The following is a 10,908-nucleotide window of genomic DNA, read 5'->3' as shown; positions in this document are numbered from 1 at the left end:
TTAAAATTGCTTTTTCACATCAAAAGAAATGCTAGGAGTTTGGAAGAGGACGAAGAACTGTAAATTCACAGTAAGTGGCAAGAGTCCTGGTGTTCCTGGGTGATATATGGTAATTTGATATGTAGGCTCATTCGAGAGCATTCTGGGAATGGAGATAATGTTCTCTGGTTCCAGGCCAAGCTAAATGGATCCAGGATAAGAGCCATTGCTAACACTCCATCAGAAAGACATAAAAACACAATGAGATGTGGCATCATATCCTTTTGGGTACCAGATAAAATTGATTCTATGTGTCCCAAAAAGGTATATACAAACTACAGAAATTGAGAGGTTATCCAAAATGGACGGTCAATGTAGTAATGCTTTCCCCCTCCTCCAAAGTTCTGCAGATTAGATAACTTTTTTAGATAATAAATCAACAAAAATTAATATTAAAAAATCACAGTATTTTCCTGGGTGAAAAAGAAGAGCCATTATAATACAGCATGAATTTCTATTTCAGTCTTGCCTGAAAATATCAGCTATTGTTAAAATAGATGGCACATGGAAGAAATACACTTTTGTACTTTATTTTAACCAAAAGGCCAAGGAGCAATAAGAAGGACACTTATAAAAGACGAACCTGTTACTTCTGTGTAGGGACACCCATGTCTCAGAGAGAATATAGACTGCTAGCCAATCAATGCTTCTAGCCCAAAAGCAATCAGGCTTCCATGAGAGAGAAGACGTGGGTGAGACATTGTAGCTGACTGGATGTGAGTACAGGCTTTGAATTAGGTTGAAATCCTGGCTCATATAAATAACCACTGTATGAGCGGAGGAGAGCACTTTAATCTTCCAGAGTCTCCGTTTTTACATCTGTAAAAAAAAAAAAAAGGCATAAGAATATCTATAATTTACAGGATCACCATAAGATTACAAAAGATAATGCGTGTAAATCAATTAGTAGAGTCTCCTGTGCTGCAATGATGCTACACAAATGGTCAAAACAAAGTAAAACACGGCAAAACAAACATACAAAAACCAAAGGTGTGAGGGCATCTGGGTGGCTCAGTCAGTTAAACACCCGACTCTTGATTTCAGCTCAGGTCATCTCAGGGTCGTGAGATCAAGCCCTGCATTGGTCTTGTGTTAAGTGTGGAGCCTGCTTAAAGTTCTCTCCCCCTCTGCCCCTCCCCCACTCACTCTAGCTCACTTGCTCTCTTTCTCTCTCTCTTTCTCTAAAAAAAACAAAAACAAAAACAAATGTGTGGGGCAGTGTAAATGCAGATTACAAAGCCATACAGTGAGATAATAAATGGAAGTGTGTGCCTGAGGGTAGAAAAATTTACTGGAGCTGTTGAGTTGGGAGAAGAAAGGATGAGTCTGGGAGAGGGAATAAAATTCCTGAGTAAAGGGCTGCATGACTTTCGGGTGGTCACTTCATATTTTAAGTCTCAATTCACAGGCAGTCTCAAGTCAATGGGAGTTTTGGGCCACATGATCTCTGGGTCCCTTTCAGTTCTAAAGGTCTGGGAATGTGTTAGCCAGAGATCACAGTGGGTTGAAGATTTCCTGACTTCCAGAGGATATCATGGAAGTTCTGTCCCTGCATTTAGATCAATGTTAGGCACCCATTTCTTAAACAACATTCCTGTCGAAAATCCCATTATTCAAACTAGGATTAAGAATGGACACAGTTTCCAAGGTGGGATAGTTGCTGAATTTGGTTCTTTGTTGTTCAAGAATTGTAGAAATTGGGGTCCTAATGAATATTCAACACCAACTACAATACTTTGTGTGCCCACATGCCTGTAAGAGCCCCGTATGCTGTTGAGGGTGTCTGGAAACAACAGGCAAGGCACAAGAATGACCTAGCAGGGTCCCCTTAAGTAACCATTCTGCCTCTGCCAACTTCTTTTTCACATTCTTTTCTCTTCTTAGAATGCCCTTTATACCCTTGATCTCTGTCTCACTGCAGAAACTCTTTTGTATTTCCCTTAGGCTCTAAAGGTAAAGGCAACCTCCCTGGGAAGTCATTTGTGCTTCTATCAGAAAGATGCAGTCTCTCCCTAGCGTCCCTCTTCAGCACGGTGTACTTCTCTGCTGGTATTCATTGCTTTCTCATTTGTGGTACAGCCCCTGCACAGAAGCTTCCTCCAGGGCCCAGGCTTATTTATCCAACTGCCTGCTCCAAGGCAATCCTGGAGCTCATGCTATCTCCCTGCAAAGTAGAGTGGTTAAGAACTCTGGAGAGAGCCAATCTGGCTCCATCATGCCTAACTGAGTAATCTCTAGCAAGTGGCTTACTTTCCCATGCAGTTTCTCATCTGTAAATCAGAGGTAGTGGCATCCCCAATTTGGATCATACCTCTTGTTAAAGCTCTGCTAGTGTTCTACGTACTTCCTTCTTTTGTGGCACAGATCATCAATGTAGTTAAGTCATTGATTAGGTAGTTAACACTTTAACATATGTCTTCTCTGTTATAATACAAGCTCCATTGAAGCAGAGACCACCTCTGCATCACTTGCTGCGTTATTTCAAGTTTCTAGAAGTTGGCTGAATGAGTGGAGGAATGAATGAATGACTGAAAGAACATATGTAAAAATGAATTAGATACTTGTTATATTCTCCACCAAATGGTTAGTACCTTGAGGGAAAATTGTATCTTTCTTATCTTTATATCCCTTACAATGCCTAACAATGAATAAGTGTTGAAAATTAAGAATTTAATTGAAGGGTCCTCTCAGTGGAGGGGCAGGTACATTCAGGCGAGCAATGAGAATTCTCCCCATAAATCCTGTGTTCTCCTGAGGTAGACCAGTTGTCTTTCTGCTGTTTTTGTCTCAGCTTCTCCACCTGTGAAAGCAGAGTAATTGGCCCATGACATGCACACACTACATCACTATACCTCAGGCTGTCAGCTCAGGACCCAGGGCCAACCTTGTCCGGTTCCCATGACCTCATCAACCAAAATCATGGGGCAGAGTGGACCCCACCCTAACTGTCGTTTACTGGCATCAACACACAGCCAACCTCAGGGCTCGGACATCCATGCTTACTAAGTGGAGTTGTAACCTCAGCCATACTCATAGGGCTTTATAAAAGATATTTGTGTGGCCAGAGGCCATTGCTTCAAATAAACCCACCTCAGGAATACTGAATCTCAGAACCTGCACTTAAACTACATGGGTTTTGAAATTGGGGTTCTTTTAAAATTTTTGTATCTTCAATATCCAAACCTTTGGAAGTAAGCTGGTATTTATCATTCTCTTATATAACTGTTGCATAAAGCACTGAACCTGAGACCTGCAAAAAGTCTAAAAAATCACATATACACAAAGCTATAAATACATGATTGTAGACACATTTTCATTGAAATATACTTTATATTAAACATAGTGCTATATATGCCAAGTAGTACAAATACAAGCATATACATGAAACAGACTCAACTCCCAAAGATCTTGCTGATAAGCAAGAGAAATGGAATCATGATAATAATTTATATCAATTAGAGTACCTTTGGATGCAAGTAACAGAAAATGCTAATTCATAGTGGCTTCAATAATTCAGAAATGTAGCAGCAAGTCCAAAGGTGGGGTAGGTTTTAGAATTGGGTGAGTTTGTGACTGACATTATTATAAAAAATCCAGGTCTTTTCCATTTCTCTGCTCTGTGTCTTCAGTGTTCCCTTCTTCTTCAGTTTAGGAAATGACTTCACTCCTATGTGCCAGATCCAGATGTAACATCTGGATATGACAATTTCCAGAGGCAAAATGAGTCTATCTCTTCTTTTTTCTCTTGTAAACCCCCTCTTCCATCATGCATTGTTTCAGACCTGGGTCACATTCCCAACTCTACCCCAACCACTGGGAAAATGGGTTACGGAGCATGGTGAGGATTTATTCCTGAGGTTATGAGTGTGGTCAGTGTTCCCAGAAACACGTGGAAGAGGTAGACACCAAAACATAATTGAGGCTCTGGAACTTGGGGCAAGGGAAGGTAGATGGTAGGAGGGCAGCTCACATCTGCTATATTATTTAATATTAACTCGGCATTTGATGCTATGCAACTCCTTTTAATATCCATTATCACTTGAATATGAACTCCATGAGCTCAGATATCTTTTGTATGTTTTGTTCTAGGATCTATCAAAAATACAGTGAAAGTTCCTGGCACATAGTAAATACTCAAGAAATATTTGTTGAATTAATGAAATACTGACTGCATTATTTCACCCTCATGCAAAGAGAAGTTGAGAGTGGTTATATGGATTGTCCAGTCATCTAGCTATAGAATTTCAAAAGAAAAATTTTAATTTGTATTTGCTAGATTTCATATCCAGTGTTTATTTAAATTATTTTGGCTTAGCTGCCTTATTTATTACAGAGGTATGGATAAAGTGTTCTTCAAGGCATCTTCAAGGAATAGGTATTGATTCTTACTGGAATAGTTAGGAAACTTCATGGAGAAAGTATGTACAATTTCTACATGGAGTTCTCAATGCACACCTTCATACAGATAATAGCAAGTAACTCTAGCTGGGTTCAAGTCCAAAATCCCAAATATTCATGCAATAATTATATGCATATAATTTGTATAAGAGCATAAGAAAAACATTTTTCTTATTTAAAAAAAGTTTGCTCTATTTTTAACCACTGTATTTAATAATAACCCACTGGATTTTTTTCTTATCAGTTTCTACTTTGATATGTAAACATTTGCCTTAAGTTGCAATGTAAGATTGGCTTCATGATCTGGAGTAGTGTGCCTGGGACATTTCATTCACTGGTATAGTCATCAACAGCTATTTACTGAGTACCTCACAGGCCACACAGTGTTCTAAATGTGGAGAACATGGCAGGGAACAACACTGGCCAAGCATCCATTTGTAGACTATGCCAGGTGGTGGTGAGGGTTATGAGGAAGCTCAAAACAATGGAAAGGGATAGAAGCCCAGGATGGTGAGAGAAGAAAGGGATGCTCTTTTATACACAAAGTTAGAGACAGCCTCTCAGCTAAGGTAATATTTGCACAGACTTGAATGAAGTCAGGGTGAAGAACATTCCAGAATTAAAGAACAGAAAACACAAAGTCCTGGAGACAGAAGAATGCCTGATGTGTCTGAGGAACAGTAAAGAAGTCAGTGAGACCAGAACAGGATGAGGAGGTGAGGTCAAGGGTCCCCAGAGCACACTGATGAAGGCTCACAGGCTGGGACAGCATGGCCCATGGCAGGATGGGTAGAGGAGTATGCACGTTGCCTCAAGCAGCCTCATGGAATTCCTTCCATGGGAGAGGACACACCAGCAAAGGCCATTATATAATATCCACACGCACAAATGAAGTTACTCCCAGTTCACCATCTGAAGGAAACCTTGAGGACTAGTGGCAACCAGGCTGGTCTGGGAAGTCAGAAAGGCCAGTGACAGAATCCAGGTTCTGTCATGTGCTTGCCGTGACATACTTTGTCCCTGGGAAAAGTATGTAACCTCCCCGAGTCTCAGCTTTTTCATCTTAAAATATTATCATACCTACCTCATTTTGCTATGAGGACTAAGCAAAGTAAGGCATGCAATGCGATTAAAATAGTGTCTGGCAGGGCGCCTGGGTGGCTCAGTTGGTTAAGTGTCCAACTCTTTTGATCTTGGCTCAGGTCGTGATCTCACAGTTCTTGAGTTCGAGCCCTGCATCAGGCTCTGTGCTGACTGCGTGGAGCCTGCTTGGGATTCTCTCTCCTTCCCTCTCTGTCTGCCCTTCCCCTGCTCACTCCTACACACACATGCACACGTTCTCTCTCTCTCTCTCAAAATAAACAAATAAACATGAAAAAAATTTAAAACAGTGTCTGTCATATAATAGGTGTTTGTTAAAGTACACCATTTTTATTATCATCATTATTACTGCTATTATTCACTGGTATTTCCTCAGCATGGCAGATGCACTTACCAGGTGATGCTCTTCCCAAGCTAACTACTCAAAACTGAAGAGTTTCCCCAGAAACAAAAACCATTTTCACTTGCAGAAACAGTGGCAATGTCCCTTAGTGAACGTCTGGTGGCTGCAAGAGGCAGCTGAGAAGCTGGCAGCCCTTCATGTGGATGAGTAGAAGACAGCCCACCTGAGCCAGGTGGAGGGGAGAAAGAACAAAGCACCCTCTCTGACAGCCTGGGGCACTGCTGCCTGGATTCCACACCTAAAAGCTCTTTTAGGGCCCTGTCTCAGCATCCCAGGAGCAGACCGTTTTCCCTGTGTGTTCTCTGAAGAGCCAATATGACTCATCCAAACTGCATACCTGGGCCTGTGGCTTGGGCCATCGTGGAGGGCAAAGGAGGGGGAGCTGCCATAAGGCCCAGGGTGCATGCAGGAGGCCTTGGTGTAAGAGACCCCAAGACTGCATGACTGCAAAGCTTTCTTGCCTCCCTACGCTGCCTCCATTTGTCTTTCTTAAACCTCATCCAAGGGGTCTGACCTTATGGGGGAAGATGACTGTGCACCTGAAGGACTTGGGGTATCAGGCAGGAGGGATGGGAGGATGGGGCAGGCATAAAGATACAGAGGGATGCGGGAGGGTCACTGTTTGACAATACAGCAGGGCAACATGGAGACAGAAAAAGGCATCTCGTTCTGCTTCCTGGTCCCAGGATCTTCCTTTCTGACTGAAACAGGGCAGAGCCACATATTGTATTGCTGTTGTGCTGTACAGTTTACAAGCACATGCCTCCAGCAGTCTTTCATTAAAACCGTGCAGTGCACCAGACCCCCATGTCAGTGCCCTGGACTCTCCCCAGCCAAGACTCCTGCTTAGCCCTCCCCTGGCGCCAAGCCAGCCCTGACTTCTGTTGTTTTCCTTTTAACACATTTTAATAAATATCTGAGACCCCCTGTGACAAGATGGCACAGGGCTGGCAGCAGGATGCAAAGGTACAGAAAACTGAGCCGCTATGTTCACACCTCTGAGTCCAGCCTCACTCCCCGTAGCTGCACTGGTACCAACACCTGTCCCCTCCCAGCCCCCCGCCATTCAGCAGGCTCCTTATGAGCCTGAGTTCAGCCTGAGCGCTGCCACTCACCAACTATGTGACCTCAGGAAGGAAATGTGTTCTCCTAGAGACTGTTTTCTCATCTGCAAAATGGGGATAATCCCCTTGTCCTGCCCACATCAGCATGACTATTATGAATCCTACAGACAACAGTCACAGAAGACTTTGAAGAAATTAAACATAATATAAAATTCAGATGTCAGAAAGGGTTTTAAATCCCCCAGCTGGTATGAATAGCAAGCATGGGAAGCTTTAGGCACAATGGGATGTCTCTCCCAAGGCATCAATGGTGGGGTTCTAGAAGCTCATAGAGTCCTTCTCAGCTTTATTCCAGTGTTAATTAAATTCCTTGGCCACTGGGAAGGGACTAAAAGACCATCCAGAACCAAAGTGAGTAGCCCCAAACACTCACACAACTTCCTTCCTGTCTCTCCTCAAGTGACTTGTTTTTACTGGAACCCAGTTTCCTCTTCCTGTCTGGGAAACTCTGTTTACAAAGACTAGCTCTGTAAAGAAAGCAAAAAAAGAAAGCTCTTTCCACCAAATGGCCTTGGGGTTTCACCAGGTTATCCTCCTAACCTGAACCAAAATAGCTCATGATGCATCATGTATGCTTGGGGTGGGACTGGGGCGGGGAGGTCTTCCCCATATATCTTCCCAGGAGAACCCATTCTGTATGTTTGTCTGTAAAAAGCAATCTGTAGGGATGCCTCTGTAGGCAAATGAATTTGGAAAAATATTCATTTTGGGGAAACTCCATCTCCACCACACTTGTTTACAATATCTAAGCTCCCTTGCAAGGCTGTCTTCTAGAGAAGATCTCCTTGTCTCACACTTCAATGCACTCCCCACTGCATCTACTCATCCAAGTCAAATTTTCTTTCACTGTGTACCGCTCCACCCCAAGGTGACAAAGTCCTGGGTGTGTGACCCCAGACACAGCTCTTCAAGCTTGAGTTTCCTGACTTATAATATGGCTAATAATGGCAGTATTAGCCTATGATGACAGAGCTCTTTGTATCTGCCCTCCCACAAAGAAGGTATGAGGAGGAAGCTCCTACTGTCTTCATTTCACAGATGAAGACACTGAATCACATGATGGTAAGTAATTCACCCAAGGTAACACACCAGGAGTAGAGCCAGAATCAAAATACAGGCACTTTGGCCTATGGTTTTAACCAATATTCTATACTTGTCGACCCAATTCATTGGCATGTTTTGAAGGTCAAAAGAGATAACTCGAAAATGGTAAGTATTTAATAAATATTGCTATATTATTGGATGGAAATACATGTCAAAGCACCTGTTATAGTGTCTGATTCATCACAGGCCTTCAACTTATGTTAGTTCCCTTCCCTTCATCCATCATCTCAAAGCAATGCCCCTGACCATCATCTTCCCTCAGGTAGCCCAGAATGTGCTGTTTGAAGGTTACTCCTCTGAGAGAGTTATAGCACTTAGTAAATTTTTCCTCAAAACAGAGTCTTCTGAGTAATTGAATCATTGAGGGGGCAGCAGGCATCTGCCATTTTCTAGCTAGTGCTTTAGCTCAAAGGTTCTCAGCCATGGGCACAAGTGTCATCAGTGCAACACAGAGTTTCTGTGATAGTTTCTAAGAAACCTTGATTTTTGGTGAGAAAGCATGTTATTTTTCATGATGGAACTCCAGAGTAATAGTCTTATCTTTATCCATTGTCTTCTCTTCTTTCGCTTGATTATCAAGGATAAAGAAAGGAATTATATAATGATAAAGGGCCAGTTCTCCAGGAAGAAATAACAATCCTTAATGTGTATGCACCTAACAACACATAAGGCAAAAATTGATACGGTTGCAAAGAAAAATAGAAGAATCTACTATTACAATTCAGACTTCAACACCCTTCTATAAAAAATAGATTCCAGCAGGCAGAAAATCAGTAAAGATACAGTTGAACTCAACAGTGCCATCAGTTAATCCTCAAGCTCACATGGAACATTCACCAAAATAGACCACACTCTGAGCCATAAAACACACATTAACAAATGTAGTGAAATAGAAATCATACAATATCTGCCCTCAGACCACAGTGGAATTAAACTAGAAATCAGTAACAAATAGATAGCTAGAAAAAATCCCAAAATACCTGGAGATTAAGCAATACACTTCTAAATAACACATGGGGGTCCCAGCTCTTCAGATGAGGGACAGGCATGCTGTGAAGTTGGCCAGAACATTATAGGCTATTGGACCTGTGGATGAGGAGGAGGAGCAGGCAGAGGAGGGCTGTCTTGATTTGGTCCCCATTGAGATGAAGGAAAAGTCTAGTCCTGGTGCTAAGATCCCAGGCACAATTATCACTGGGTATTTAGGTGCTAGGAAGACAATACTTCTGAACTATATTTAGACAGAGTAACATAGTAAAAGATTAATAGTTATTTTAAATAAACTTGAGAAAGGAAGTGCAGTGGATAAATCCTTAGCTGCCAGCCAAGGTGGAAAGTCCTACCAAGAAATGTTAGGACTTAGAAACGGTTGGTTCTGCTGTTCAGTAAAGGACGGTGGCCTTAGAGCTAATGAGAATTTGATGCAGAAGAAGGGAAATTTTGATTACATACCATTAGAGACCACTGGGTTAGCAGATCCTGGTGCTGTGGCTTTTATGTTTGGGGTTGATGCTGAATTACGGATTGATATTTATCTTGCTGAGATCATAACACTTTTGGATTCAAAATATGGATTAAAACATTTAGCAGAAGAAAAACCTGATGGCCTTATCAACGAGACTTCTAGGCAAGCTGCTTTAGCAGATATTGTTATTAAAAGAACAGACTTGGTTTCACAAGAGGATTTAAGCAAATTAAGAACAACCATTACATCCATAAACGGAATGGGAAAAATTTTAGAAACACAAAGATCAAGACTTGATCTCTCTAATGTATTAGATCTTCATGCCTTCAGTCTCTGTGGAGTAAGCTTGCAGAAAAAACTCCACTATGTGCCAATAACACAGTCTCACCCTGATCAGAGCATTGTTATGGTCACATTTAAGTATGAGGAAATGCAAAGGAAGAAAGTCTAAATGTATTTGTTCAGAATCTTCTGTGGGAGAAGAGTGTGAGAAGCAAAGATGGAGGTCATATGACTGAAAGGACTGATATTGATCAAACACAAACCAAAACCAGGGATCGTCTAAAATGTCCATGAGCTCTCTGATTTGGAGGAGACTCCCGTGAACGGGGACAGTGACACCGAGAGTACAAATTGATTGGTTCTTATTGATGGGAATTTAGACAAGGATACCCTTAAATAACTATTTATAGCTACTGTGACTGAAACATAAAAGTGGACAACACATTTCAAAGAAGATCAAGTTGGTCCATAGCACTAGAAACATTCCTTATCAAAAAGATTGAATGATAAAATTGGGAATAATTTCCTACTGCATGTGTTTCAAGCATCTATTCTTTGCATTACTTCTGTTATGAATTCTAGCATATTTTCAAATAGTGCTTATTTTATGGAATACATAAAATATGGTAAATAAGTACTGTAAAATATTTGGCATTCATACAACAAAACATAATGTCCTCTAGAAAATACATACATACATACATACATACATACATAACACATAGGTCAGAAAAGAAATCTCAAGAGAATTTAAAAATATTTTGAACTAAATAAAATACAATGTATCAAAATTTGTCAGATGCAAAGAAAGTAGTGCTTAGAAAAATGTTCATAGGACTGAATACATGCATTAGAAAAGAAGAAAGATCTAAAATCAATGATCTAAGCTACCATCTTAGGAAACTAGAAAAAGGAGGAAAAGAAAGAGCAGATCCAAACTATGCAGGGTTCAGTTCAGAATTCCACCTGTGTTGGCCTCCCTGAGCTCCATC

The 10,908-nt window shown here is 41.3% G+C and overlaps 1 pseudogene; it reads left to right on the top strand.

The window, feature by feature from the left end:
* Positions 1 to 9,182: 9,182 nt before the first annotated feature.
* LOC106971883 (zinc-regulated GTPase metalloprotein activator 1C-like) lies at positions 9,183 to 10,388 on the top strand (annotated as a pseudogene).
* The last annotated feature ends 520 nt before the right edge of the window (positions 10,389 to 10,908 follow it).

The sequence above is a fragment of the Acinonyx jubatus genome, chromosome B4 (assembly GCF_027475565.1).
Source record: "Acinonyx jubatus isolate Ajub_Pintada_27869175 chromosome B4, VMU_Ajub_asm_v1.0, whole genome shotgun sequence".
Classification (NCBI taxonomy): domain Eukaryota; kingdom Metazoa; phylum Chordata; class Mammalia; order Carnivora; family Felidae; genus Acinonyx; species Acinonyx jubatus.
This window is presented reverse-complemented; position numbering and strand designations above follow the sequence as displayed.